The 11,173-nt window shown below is 43.8% G+C and overlaps 1 pseudogene; it reads right to left on the minus strand.

Moving 5' to 3' along the window:
- Positions 1-3,730: 3,730 nt before the first annotated feature.
- LOC126293821 (5S ribosomal RNA) lies at positions 3,731-3,848 on the minus strand (annotated as a pseudogene).
- Between the last annotated feature and the right edge of the window lie 7,325 nt (positions 3,849-11,173).

Here is an 11,173-nt window from a genome sequence, read left to right on the forward strand (position 1 = left end):
AGTTGGTTTTTACCATCCTGTATTAAAACATCTCCTTTTATCAATAGTGCAATTTATAAACAATGTTTTGTGAGTAGAATAAAATTTCCAATGGTAAACGTAACTGCTTTTTCCATGTTATTTTACCAGCTAACTAAAAATAGGAAAGCCTTGAACCTCTTCCACTAAATTTAGTTAGTATTAAGATTCTTTTGCAGGGAGTGCAGTGGAGCTGACGCTGAGATCATTAAGTATTTGGTTATATCATCGTTAGTCTCACTGAACTCTTCTGAATTCTACATGTCATGTGTGGTCTGGCGTCTCCTTACCAGCAACAGGTCCCAGATTCAAACTAGTTAATTCCCCAAAAAAACACGCTCAGAGCGTAGCTGCAAAAGTGGTAGGGAGACACGATATAGAACAAACAGACACCACCATGAATTTGCTGACTGTATGGAGACGCTGAACTGACATCGTTGCAGGAAAAACTGGCAGTTCTTCAAGAGATACACCAGCTAGTATAGGAAGTCTCAAATAAGCCTTCAGTTTCTGACTTGTTATACGTGTCAATATCGCATCTTTGGCGTGTGGTACTTGGGTCATTTCCTGGTTGGTTTAATTGAAAATCACTGTCAACATCTCTTGTGATACTCGTGACATTTCCGGGTTGGTTTTATTGTAAGTCACTATCAACATCTCTTCAGTTATGGACAGTGAAAATGACGATACATTCGTTTCGTCAATCCGTTGAAGAGCAAATCGCGTAGGTCCCGGAACAAGACGGAGAACGTCTGCGGCACTAAAATAAAAACGTAAAATAAAGAAAAATAAACTAAACTGGAATTAAATACAATACAATACAATAAATTACAAAGAAATACAGTAAAATCTGAACTCGACAATAAGTAAACAGATATACTGCGCACAAGCCTCAAGGAATGATAGATGATAAAGGTTTTCATCTTTCCAGACAATCGGCATAATAAGGAGGTAAAGAGACAACCCCGAGGAAGTCTGTCCCAACACTGCGTTCCTCACCTAAACAGTCATCTATGGCTGGGCTGAGTTACGAACCCGGGACCACATCAGTGACAGCCCAGTGCAGTAGTCACTAGACTATGACGTGGTGCAATAATAATACCACAAGTATGCAAAAAAAAAAGTTGTTTGAAATTTGGTAACTGACTTATGAACTTTTCATCGCTCATTTCAAAAAATTTTTCCCATCACGTAAGGTTTTCTCACAAAAAAGGAAGTATTTTGGATGTAATAACAAAATTTAAGCAATTTATCCGCTATCATGTTGATGTTCCATCTGCCTTGATATCTTCTTTCCATCTCTTTAATGTGTTAGTGGAATCTTTCGCTGTTCTCTTCACTTACATCTCCGAAGTTTGCAGGGAAGTAGTCAAGATGTGAGTGGAGAAAATGAACTTTAATGCTCATGTTACAGCCCAGCTTCTTAAAGTTGTCGACCATGTCAGCGACGATTGTTTCGTAGTTTGGATCTCTTTTGTTTCCTAGGAAACCGGTAACAACTAATTTAAAAGATGTCCATGCTGCCTTTTCTTTTGCTTCCATTTTGTCCACAAAGTTGGGATCTGTCATTAGTTTTCTAATGTCTGGTGCGTCAAAGATTCCTTCTTTTAGCTTTGGCTCGGATAAACCAAGAAACTCTCCACAAAGATATCTCAAACGCTCACCTTCTTTTGGCAATGCCTTAACAAATTGTTTCATCAATCCCTAACTTAATGTGAGGTCGTGGAAGTAACACATTTTTGGGATCCACAAGGCTTTTCCTCTCAACATTTTTAACCCCTAGCTGTAAGGTTTTTATCAAGGGCCAAGCTTTTTTTATGTGGTGTTGCTTTCTGTCTCCACTTCCCCATTCACAGAGCAGGCAAGGGAACTTTGTATAGCCACTTTGTTGACCAAGCAGCATTGAAATCACTTTTAAATCACCACATAGCATCCATTTGTGGCCTGAATAGCCGAGTTCGCTTAAAACCAGTTCAAGGTTTTCGTAACATTCTTTTAAGTGAACCGAGTGTCCAACTGTTATAGAAGCATACTTATTGCCATTGTGTAGAAGTACTGCTTTAAGGCTTCTTTTTGAAGAATCAATAAAAAAGTCTCCACCCATTAGGAGCATATTCTATTTTGAAACGTGCCATAAGCCCAGGAACATCACTGCAAAACACCTGGTCATCTTCTTGAGAGAAGAAAGATACAAACTCTTTTACCTAGATCGATACCAAGAAAAAGATATACCCGAAGCCAACAAATGTTTATCTTTCAATCCAGACCCTAAAACCTCTGCCAATTCCTTAGAAAGGCCTAGGTCTCTAACTAAATCGTTCAGTTCAGATTGGAATCATAGCAATCTCTGCCTTCTTTACTATCACCTTGCTGAGCCAATGGCTCGTCATCATCTATACCATCCTAAGAATCTGGGGGAGAGGTTACTGGTACTTCAGGTCCATGAGGAACAGACCGTATGGCTGACTGAATGTTACAGTAAGAAATATACTTTTTGTCTTTCAAATTGAAACCTCGTAAGTTGCAAGAACAGGAATAGCAGCACATCACTATGATTTTTGGGCTCCCTCCAAACCACTGGTATTTCAAAACGTAAGGACTGTTTTTTTACGGCCGGCCGCGGTGGTCTCGCGGTTCTGGGCGCTCAGTCCGGAACCGCGTGACTGCTACGGTCGCAGGTTCGAATCCTGCCTCGGGAGTGGATGTGTGTGATGTCCTTAGGTTAGTTAGGTTTAAGTAGTTCTAAGTTCTACGGGACTGATGACCACAGATGTTAAGTCCCATAGTGCTCAGAGCCATTTTTTTGTTTTTTACGTTGAAACCATTGCCTCAGTTCTTCAACACACACTGAACAAACTTTGTGTGGGGCCCAAGGCTTATCTTGATCGCCTAACTTTATACCAAAATACGCGAAATAAACTTTTCAACAAAATCGGAAATGTTTTTTTTGTTGCTTTTTAACGGTATAGTTACCACAAATGTAGCAGAAGCAATCTGGGTAGTTTATACATCCACTGGTAGCCATTGTCCATAAAACAACTTCACAACACAAGAGAACAATCACTAAACACCAATAACAACATCACGTGAACGGCACAGAGTGGAGAGGTACTGTGAACTGAAGGACAACAGCAGAAGCTCACTGCTCGGTGATGGGAAAAGGGGGGGGGGGCAGCGAGACAGACAGGCACTGACAGGAAAATACTGCTGGTTTCTCCTAATTACTCTTTATTCTACGTATATCTAGTATAAAAACGGCTAAGTAACAGTTTATGGAGATCCTAAAAACTAAAATTCAGACTCATTAGAGTACTGAAATATCGAAAGGTTAAACTTGAAACGCCTCTGTGGAGTCTTTTCACAGACGCTTGTCTCGCTGGATTCTGTGCATCCTATTCTGTTCACCGCCTGATTGCAGTTTAATGTATTAACTCCCCCAGAAAGACTGAGCAATCAAACTAAGGCTTATTAAATGATATTATGTTTTGTAAGTAATAGATTTCAGCTATTAGTCGTCCTTTGGAATTCTTATTGGCAGATCTAGATTTCAGGTAGAAACTAGCCATTCTCAATGCACTATTATTTTTGGTCAATGCATGTAATGCCTGTTGGTCGGGCTTTGTCCACTGTGAACTGTTTCCGAGATCGGAGCTGCTACTTCTTAGTTAAGTAGCTCCTCAGTTTGCCTGACAAGGGCTGAGTGCACCCCGCTTGCCAACAGCGCTCGGCAGACCGGATGGTCACCCATCCAAGTACTTACCCAGCCCGACAGCGCTTAACTTCGGTGATCTGACGGGAACCGGTGTTAACATTGCGGCAAGGCCGTTGGCATTGAATTCCCTAACTATTTACGAAATGGAATGTCCCATGTGACTAGCTCCAACTCTCATTCCGCGTTCACAGTCTGTTAATTCCCGTCGTGAGACGACAATAACGTAGGAAACTTTTTCACATGAATCACTTGAGTAGAAATGACTGCCCTTTTATACCTTGTGTAAGCGACACTGCCGACATCTATATATGTGCATATAGCTATCCGATGACTTTCGACACGTCATTGTACGAGGGTGAGTCAAATGCAAACCTTAAATTTGTAATAACAAATCTAAACTTCGCGCCGTTATCCTCCAAGTTGGTAAGCGTGCTACAAACAGCGTGCAGAATGGCCTGTAGGTGGCAGCATAATGCAGATGCACACATACCGTCGCACTATGGCCGCCCCACTTGCGACTTGCACCAGGGAAGAACAGCGTTCTGGTATTCGGTTTTTGCGTAGTGAAGGTGTGAAACCTATTGAAATTCATCGACGAATTAAGGTTCAGTACGGTGATGCATGTTTGTCACAGCAGCAAGTCTACGAATGGAGTAGGAAGTTTGCAAATGGTGTGACTTCAGTGGAAGATGCTCCCCGTCCAGGTCAGGCACAACGAGTTGTGACTCCATAGAACATTGCAGCAGTTGAAGCCGTAGTGAAGGAAAACCGCCGAGATGACACTGAATGACATTGCAGCATGTTTACAGATTAGTCATGGGTCAGCACACCACATTGTGCTCCAGTTTCACAAAGTGTCTGGGAGATGGATGCCATTGCAGTTGACTCCTGAAATGAGAGAAAGGCATGATGACGCTTGTGAAGAACGTCTTCGGCGCTTTGAACGAGAAGGTGGTGGCTTCCTTGCAAGTTACTGGGTACGAAGCCTGGGTTCACTTCCACCAACCGGAAACTAAGGGAGCGAGCAAGGAATGGTGCCATTCCTCGTCACCAAAACCAAAGAAGTTAAGATCAGAACCATCAGCAGGGAAGCTTATGCTGACTCTTCTTGGACGAAAAAGGCGTCACTTAGGGGCATTACATGCCTAGAGAGACCACTGTCACCAGTGCATCATACACACATCTCCTATAAAATCTTCTGCGGCCTGCAATCAAATCAGAGCGACGTGGATTGCTGTCAGCAGGTGTCCTTTTGCAACATGACAACACAAGGCCCCACACTGCCCTACAACAGTTGCAACAATCACAGACCTGCGTTTTGAGTGTCTTCCTCATCCACCATACTCACCAGACCTTGTCCCAAGTGATTTCCATATGTTTGGACCACTCAGAGACGCAATGGGAGCAAAGAAGTTCCGTTCTGATGAAGAGGTACGCCACGCGGTGCATGAGTGGTTGCGCGGACTATCAAAAGAATTTTTTTTTTCCAAAGGAATTTATGCACTTTGTAAGCACTGGACGACTTGCATTGAGCCTGGCGGAGATTACGTTGAAAAGTGCTACAGCTTTGTACCACTTTTGCACAATAAATAACTCACCCTCGTATACGAGAATGTGGAGCTATGTGTTAATTTACGCAGTGGTTTGCACATAGCGCTGATCTTTCCGAATATCTTTCGTATACTGATTATGAGATGAATTACTCCCTCCCTGATGACGCCGCGGTTGAGGACTTACAGAATCTTGTGCAACGCCATTGGCTGGCCGGGCCGAGGCGCCACCAGGATGCTGTGTTGTGTTATGCGTCACCTGGGAGTGGCGTTTGCCGGCTGACTTCCCTGCAAGTCAGGTAAAGAACCGGTGTCCCTCGCAGCTGACGTGGACGCCCAAGGATGCGCGGGCTTCCACTTTTCCTGGTGTCCCTCTGATGCAGGAAGCACCGAGCTTTCGGAAACACCTGTCTGACAGTGGTGCAAGGAACTGCAGCTGCCTTTAGTTGGCAAAGCCAGCAGAACGCTTAGAAGAGAGAGAGAACACCCGGTGGTATCCCATTAGAAGAATAGAGTTCATCTTTTGGAGCACTTATGGTACGAGTATGCAGGTCGCTGAACGCCCTTCCCAGTATGTTCATTTCAGAGGTGCCTCTCCCTCTTCATCTACATCTGTACTTCGCAAATCAGCTTACGGCATGTGGCGGAGAGTATTACTGATATTCCTACCTTCACCACCTCCCCCACCCCCCACCCCTCCACTTTTACTTTGCTCCGTGAATGGGCAGAAGGATAAACCTCTGTATGCATTTTTAATTTCTCTCATTTTCTCGTCCTGGTGCTTTCTGATAAAAAGCAGTAAGAAACTTTCTGGCAGATTAAAACTGTGTGCCGCACCGATACACGAACTCGGGACCTTTGCCTTTCGCGGGCCAGTGCTCTACCGGATGAGCTACCTAAGCACGACTCCCTCATTCTGGAAACATCCCCCAGGCTGTGGCTAAGCCATGTCTCCGCTATATCCTTTCTTTCAGGTTCACAGGAGAGCTTCTGTAAAGTTTCGAAGGTGGGAGACGAGGTACTGGCAGAATTAAAGCTGTGGGGACGGGGCGAGAGTCGTGCTTGGGTAGCTCAGTCGGTAGAGCATTGGCCCGCGAAAGGAAAAGGTCGCGAGTTCGAGTCTCGGTCCGGCACACAATTTTAAACCGTCAAAAAGTTCCATATCAGCGCATACTCCGCTGCAGAGGGAAAATTCCATTCTGGGAAAAGTAATATATTATCTTACCCTTCTTCGAACGTACTGTAGTGACACAAAATTACAGTGATGTGAAAAAAAGTCATGGGATACCGATATGGCCATATAGAGATGGCGAAAGTATCGCGTACACAAGATCTAAAAGGACAGTAGACCGGCGGAGCTGTCATTTGTAATCAGATGATCCACGTGAAAAGGTTTCCGAGGTGATTATGGCCGCGCGCGACGGGTGTTAACAGACTTTGAACGTGGTATGCTAGTTGGAGCTAGATGTGTCGGACATTCCATTTCCGAAATAGGTAGGGAATTCAATATTCCGACGTCCACAGTGACAAGAGTACGCTGAGAATACTAAATTCTAGGTATTACCTCTCACCATGGACAATGCAGCGGCCGACAGACTGCACGTAATGATCGAGAGCAACGGCTCAAAAATGGTTCAAATGGCTCTGAGCAGTATGGGACTTAACATCTGAGGTCATCAGTCCCCTAGAACTAAGAACAACTTAAACCAAACTAACCTACGGACATTACACACAACCATGCCCGCGACAGGATTCGAACCTGCGGTCGCAGCGGTCGCGCGGTTCCAGACTGAAGCGCCTAGAACCGCTCGGCCACACCGGCCGGCAAGAGCAACGGCGTTTGCAAAGAATTGTCAGTGCTAACGGACAAGTAACAGTGCGTAAAATAACCGCGGAAATCAATTTGAGACATACGACAAACGTATCCGTTACGAGAGTGCGGTGAAATTTGGCGTTAAGGGGGGTTGGAAGTCAAAGGGGCCGACTTGGAGCAGGAGAGACCCCACAGGACATTTTAATTTCCACTGCCAATACCTTCACGAATAAATTCATAAAACTTTGTCAGCATGACCAGGAAGGATTCAGGATTCACACTCATTGCAGTGGAAGTTCGAAACCATAACAAAAAAAAATTTTTTTTTTACTTGTGAAATTGCGTAACTTTTATCACTTACTAATGGCTGCATTCGTTGCTATAGGTTCACTTTTCTTCATAAGTTAGAGAGATTCTTCGATGAATTTTCCACATAATACATACCATACTCACAGGTGTATGAAACTCTAGAATTTATTTAATTTATGAAAAAACGAATGAACTGTTATATTTTAAACTTCATGTTTAGGAAGAACACAAATTTTATGGTTAATTTCCTTAATTTCTAGAGCTTCATACACCCTTAAGTATGGTTTGTATGCTGTGCACAATTCACCGAAGACTCTCTCTTACTTATGAAGAAAAGTGTACCTGTTGTTGTTGTCTTCAGTCCTGAGACTGGTTTGATGCAGCTCTCCATGCTACTCTATCCTGTGCAAGCTGCTTCATCTCCTAGTACCTACTGCAACCTACATCCTTCTGAATCTGCTTAGTGTATTCATCTCTTGGTCTCCCTCTACGATTTTTACCCTCCACGCTGCCCTCCAATGCTAAATTTGTGATCCCTTGATGCCTCAAAACATGTCCTACCAACCGATCCCTTCTTCTAGTCAAGTTGTGCCACAAACTTCTCTTCTCCCCAATCCTATTCAATACCTCCTCATTAGTTACGTGATCTATCCACCTTATCTTCAGTATTCTTCTGTAGCACCACATTTCGAAAGCTTCTATTCTCTTCTTGTCCAAACTAGTTATCGTCCATGTTTCACTACCATACATGGCTACACTCCAAACAAATACTTTCAGAAACGACTTCCTGATACATAAATCTATATTCGATGTTAACAAATTTCTCTTCTTCAGAAACGCTTTCCTTGCCATTGCCAGTCTACATTTTATATCCTCTCTACTTCGACCATCATCAGTTATTTTACTTCCTAAATAGCAAAACTCCTTTACTACTTTAAGTGTCTCATTTCCTAATCTAATTCCCTCAGCATCACCCGATTTAATTTGACTACATTCCATTATCCTCGTTTTGCTTTTGTTAATGTTCATCTTATATCCTCCTTTCAAGACACTGTCCATCCCGTTCAACTGCTCTTCCAAGTCCTTTGCCGTCTCTGACAGAATTACAATGTCATCGGCGAACCTCAAAGTTTTTATTTCTTCTCCATGAATTTTAATACCTACTCCAAATTTTTCTTTTGTTTCCTTTACTGCTTGCTCAATATACAGATTGAATAACATCGGGGAGAGGCTACAACCCTGTCTCACTCCTTTCCCAACCACTGCTTCCCTTTCATGCCCCTCGACTCTTATTACTGCCATCTGGTTTCTGTACAAATTATAAATAGCCTTTCGCTCCCTGTATTTTACCCCTGCCACCTTTAGAATTTGAAAAAGAGTATTCCAGTCAACATTGTCAAAAGCTTTCTCTAAGTCTACAAATGCTAGAAACGTAGGTTTGCCTTTTCTTAATCTTTCTTCTAAGATAAGTCGTAAGGTCAGTATTGCCTCACGTGTTCCAACATTTCGACGGAATCCAAACTGATCCTCCCCGAGGTCTGCATCTACCAGTTTTTCCATTCGTCTGTAAAGAATTGGCGTTAGTATTTTGCAGCCGTGGCTTATTAAACTGATAGTTCGGTAATTTTCACATCTGTCAGACCCTGCTTTCTTTGGGATTGGAATTATTATATTCTTCTTGAAGTCTGAGGGTATTTCGCCTGTCTCATACATCTTGCTCACCAGCTGGTAGAGTTTTGTCATGACTGGCTCTCCCAAGGCCGTCAGTAGTTCTAATGGAATGTTGTCTACTCCGGGGGCCTTGTTTCGACTCAGGTCTTTCAGTGCTCTGTCAAACTCTTCACGCAGTATCGTATCTCCCATTTCGTCTTCATCTACATCCTCTTCTATTTCCATAATATTGTCCTCAAGTACATCGCCCTTGTATAAGCCTTCTATATACTCCTTCCACCTTTCTGCCTTCCCTTCTTTGCTTAGAACTGGGCTGCCATCTGAGCTCTTGATATTGATACACGTGGTTCTCTTCTCTCCAAAGGTCTCTCTAATTTTCCTGTAGGCAGTATCTATCTTACCCCTAGTGAGATAAGCTTCTACATCCTTACATTTGTCCTCTAGCCATCCCTGTTTAGCCATTTTGCACTTCCTGTCGATCTCATTTTTGAGACGTTTGTATTCCTTTTTGCCTGCTTCATTTACTGCATTTTTATATTTTCTTCTTTCATCAATTAAATTCAATATTTCTTCTGTTACCCAAGGATTTCTAGCAGCCCTCGTCTTTTTACCTACTTTATCCTCTGCTGCCTTCACTACTACATCCCTCAGAGCTACCCATTCTTCTTCTACTGTATTTCTTTCCCCTATTCCTGTCAATTGTTCCCTTATGCTATGTACCTATAGCAACAAATACTGCCATTAGTAAGTGAAAAAAAATGATGAAATTTCACACGTAAAAAAATTATTTTGTTATGTTTTCGAACTTACACTGCTAGGAGTGTGAATGCGGAATCCTTCGTGGTGATGCTGACAAAGTTTTATGAATTTATTCGTAAAAGTATAGACAGTGTAAATTAAAGTGTTCTGTGGTGCCTCTCCTGCTCCAAGTCGGTCCGTTTGACGTCCTACCCCACTTAATGGGCTATGGCAGCGGACGGAGTGCCTCTGCTGACAGCACGACATCGCCCGCAGCGCCTCTCCTGGGCTCGTTACCGTGCCGGTTGCGGCCTAGACGACTGGAAAACCGCGCCCTGGTCAAATTAGTCCCGATTTCAGTTGGTAAGAGTGGATGATAGGGTTCGATAATGGCGCAGACCCCACGAAGACATGGGCCCAAGTTGTCAACGGAGCTCTGTGCAAGTTGGTCGTTCGTTGGTGATGTGGCCCAAATTCGGGAGTTCTGTGTATTCACTGCATCTTACAGTGGACTCTTAAAGTGTTCATCGTCACTCCACAGAATACTGCCAGCCATATGTCGGTCAATTTGGGCCTGCGCCAGAAACCGAACAGCAAATTCAGAACGTTGCTGCGGGTGATGTTTCAGTTGCTGCACCGCCTAGATCTTGTAGGGGGCCAGTGTAAACTAGACCGCAAAACATTCCATCCTGTTGACTGTCGGGTGGACAATTCTCGTGGCACTGCACGAAAACAAGCGCGACCCGGGGCACGTGTTGAATGCTCAGTTACAGCAACAGCAACCTCGTCAGAAACTTCTGCCGGCGGCTGTGGCCGAGCGGTTCTAGGAGCTTCAGTCCGGAACCGCGCTGCTGCTATGGTCGCAGGTCCTGCCTCGGGCGTGGATGTGTGTGATGTCCTTAGGTTTAAGTAGTTATAAGTCTAGGGGACTGATGACCTCAGATGTTATGTCCCATGGTGCTTAGAGCCATTTGAACCTCTAACTTCCAACGGGATAGGACGCCTTCCTCTTCCGCGTGCCACACCAAGCTCAACCGTGTTTGCAAATTTCCGAATCATCTTCTTTAAGCCATTTAATGACCACTCCTCAGACCTTAGAGTCGGTGATAGTCTCTAAATGCAGCACTGCAATTGCTGCCGTTAACATTGAACAGTTCCACTAGCAGCGCGCGATCTCTCTTCTTGATAGCCGTACTTTGTGGCTTTTCAAATGACAGCGTGGATGTCATATCGTAACACAAACAGGTGTGCAGCAACAGATTTGCACCTGGTGGCGAAAACAGGAACTAATTTTTTGCCATCATAAACCGGTTCCGCATGAACGCACCAGCATATCTACCATGTTTCTCTGCCACACGGTAA

Source organism: Schistocerca gregaria, chromosome 10, assembly GCF_023897955.1.
Source record: "Schistocerca gregaria isolate iqSchGreg1 chromosome 10, iqSchGreg1.2, whole genome shotgun sequence".
Taxonomy (NCBI): Eukaryota; Metazoa; Arthropoda; class Insecta; order Orthoptera; family Acrididae; genus Schistocerca; species Schistocerca gregaria.